We start from the raw sequence: 3,382 nt of genomic DNA, 5'->3' as shown, positions 1-3,382 counted from the left end.
TAATGAAGCAGAAGGAGATTGTTCACAGAAATGATCACCTGAAGAAGATTGAGCCAAGGAACCTTGCTGGTGGATTCCCAGACTCACATGCCTCTAAGACTGAAGAACTGAGACATTTTGTTCTGGTCACTGACCACAAACCAGAGGTAAAGAACACACAAGGCCTCAGATGACTCAGAACCAGGCCCTTCCGAAATGTCCACTGAGCTTATCAGAGTCTTTGTGGCACAGAATGGACAATAGTATAGGAGTGTGATGACTTGTTGTCCTAAATAATGTTGAGAAAACTGGGGCACTTTCACAAATATAGAAACAGAAGTAAGAAAAGTCTTTCATGGCATAGGAATGCAGCTAGCAGTGACTAATGTCTTGTGGTTCTTTCTAGGATAATAAAATGTAATGTCTACAGAGTTTGGCCTGAAAATGATTTCAGCTATTTCAGGAACACAGTCTTGGACAATTTATTGACACCCTGGCAAAAGAAGGATCATTCTCAAATCAGTAAATCAGTCTTCACAAGGTAAGGAATCCTGATTTTGTGAAATAAAGACAGCATCACAGATCTGAAGGGAATCCAAGCCTGAACAAGAAGAAGAAAGGGAAAACAAAATTTGTAGGCGAGGATTTTGAAAAAAAGATTGGATGGAAATTTTGTAATTGGACGATCCTCATCTGTGGGGTGGAGGTGGGGCTGGCAGCATTCAATTTCATTTTGAGTTCCTGAAGTGATTGAAACTGTCTCCCCCTTAATTTGACTTTTTCCAGGCCTCTCCTTGGGGTTTCACCCACAATCTTAGGAGCACTGACAGTGGCAGAGGGATAAATTAGAAGCCCCACAACACCTCTGAAACTGTTAGATGGAAATTCTCCTTTATTTTGGTTAGATCTAGCATCCCTTTAATTCAAGAACCATTTTGGACTCTGGTATAAAGTCTAACAATTACTTTATTCCTGGCCTGGGAGTGTTTCTGCTCCTGAAATTCATGGAATTCCTAGATTCTGTGGGTGAAAAAAATTGCATCAGAAACATGATAAAAAAGGAATCTATTTTTTTTTAAATACAAAGCCTGTCACTTGAAATGTTTCAAGTGTCAGGATAGACAGGTCCTAAGTGAAGGAAATTGAAATTACCATGTATTTGTATTAGACTTTTTTTAAAAAAAAATTAATATTCTTCCAGTGATGTTTTGTTCACAATGATTTGATAAGACTGTCTTGATTTATTATATTGGCAACATCTTTAGACAGCAGGACCCAGGAGTGATACATCCTTGCACTACCCTTAGAATCAAGAACCGCCAGTTGTTCTCTGATCAATGTTATCTCTCACATTTTGACAAAATGTTCTTTCATTTAGTGTGAATCTGTTTTAAGTTGAAGAACAGGTAACATTATCAATCTTGCCTGGAGCAAATGAGTACACGGGGAAAAAATGAGATGCTATTAATAATCTACAGAAACACTGCAGTTTTATGAAGTCATCCACTCTCTTGACGAAGAGAGAAGAATCCAGTTTAACTACTGACCATTACCTAATGAAGAGCTGCTAAAACAAACCAACAGGAACTGGTCATTGCAACATACAACAGTTAGCAATTTAGTACTCTGAGAAAGTATCTAAGTAAATTACTGGCCATCACATTTTAGTGCCAAATGCTCAGAATTCTTGTTTACTATCTATTCCAGAGAATATAGTCCTTCATTTACTATTTTCAATATCTCTAAAATAGAACAACAGCAACAACTCAAAGTGTCAAAAGTGAGCTGTTCATCAAGAAACATACACATACTACTTGGTGATGGTACTCCAGATGATTTGGGAAATTTGTTCAGGTCAGTGATTTTTCAAGGCACAGATTTACTCCCATTTTCACCCAGTAAATAGTTGCCATTGATAAAGAGTCAACAGTCTGTCAAGAATGCTCAAGCTATGTTATATAATACAACATGCCTTTCACAGGGGGGAAACCAAGAAATAACTTATGCGAACTCCTTGATTTCATCATACAAGACAAGCACAGAAGTACCACCCATGCCTCTGAGAACATTGGACCATGCCCCTTTGAAAAAGCTTTGGCTCCTTTATCAAGAGCAATCTTCCTCTGGCAGTCAAGCATGCCTGTGTACATGAGGTCAGTTCCTTGGCATCCTGACTGCATCATCATTTAGCCACAAAGAGTGTCAAATGGAAAGGAAGTCAACGCAGCAACCATTGTGACAGATTGTGGGATCATACATCTGATAAAGATGTGAGTATCCTAGGGATCTGGTAGCATTCCTTTGCAGTGTCATAGACACCGAAGTAGCAGCTCAGTAGATGATAGTGGCCTGCACAGACACATTAAAGCCTTGGTAGCCCTTAATCCCATCAGATTTGTATATCTTAACCAAGCAGTCACCCAGGCCCCGGGGTTCCCTTTCAGCGCCAGCTTTGCCCACATCAGCTGCTAGGCAGGTAAGGGTAAAATCAAGAGGATACACAAAACAAGGATGGGTTCCCAGCTACCAGATTCTGGGCAAAGGAACCTGATGCCGGATTCCGGGCGAAGAAGTGCCAAAACTGGGTTCTCTTGTCCACACCACCCACGAAGATCTGCTAGTGTTTATCCTTGAAGGTGAAGTTGAGAACCTGGTTGGGGAAGTATGTGATGATATATATTGGCCAGGTTACCCTGCCAGGAGGACGGGACTCCCTGCTCCTTGGAGATATGAACCACATAGTCCATAATGCCCTTGTATTGCTTATCTATGGGGATTTGCAATGCTGACATGCTGCACCTGCAGCAGCAGCTTGACCCACTTAGCGGGCGCTACCCTGGTCTTGGAGACGGCCACAGTCACTCCACCCAGCAGGAAGTCCTTGGCAAAGGACACAGTGGCATCTGTCATGTTGAAAGGAAAGAGGAAGCAGGCAACCGCAGAACTGCGGCAGGAACCGGCAGGGACTCCGGGACTCTGGGATGCTTGTACTCATTTGCTCCGCAATTTATTCTACATTTGTTCACAAATAAAGTAAAACAGAGTAAAAATTAAACAAGTAAGCTAACAATGAAGTGCCTGTAATGTCATGGAAGAGAGTTGTCATAGAAGGTACTGGAGAGATGACTACTTGTCAATCTCATTGAAAAAGGACCTCATGATTTAATAAGGCTGTAACACTATATCCCCCATACACCATACCAGGTAGGATATGGTTAGTGCCACAGAGAGAAACTCCAAACTATGTATGCCCAAAGGGATGAACAATGAAAGGAGTGTTTTTAAATGGCGCTGACCAATGAGCAAGATTTCAGTGGTCAGTGAAGGCATTCTGGGTGGGACATACTCTGGGCAATGATGTAGAAGCAGGAGAGTGCACAGTATACTTTGAGATTAGCCAGGA

General features: G+C 41.5%; 1 pseudogene; it reads right to left on the bottom strand.

Annotated features, from left to right (window-relative positions):
* Window positions 1-2,258: 2,258 nt before the first annotated feature.
* Window positions 2,259-2,889, bottom strand: LOC121038400 (ADP/ATP translocase 2-like; annotated as a pseudogene).
* Between the last annotated feature and the right edge of the window lie 493 nt (window positions 2,890-3,382).

Source organism: Herpailurus yagouaroundi, unplaced genomic scaffold (genome assembly GCF_014898765.1).
Source record: "Herpailurus yagouaroundi ecotype Mexico unplaced genomic scaffold, PumYag 166, whole genome shotgun sequence".
Taxonomy (NCBI): Eukaryota; Metazoa; Chordata; class Mammalia; order Carnivora; family Felidae; genus Herpailurus; species Herpailurus yagouaroundi.
This window is presented reverse-complemented; position numbering and strand designations above follow the sequence as displayed.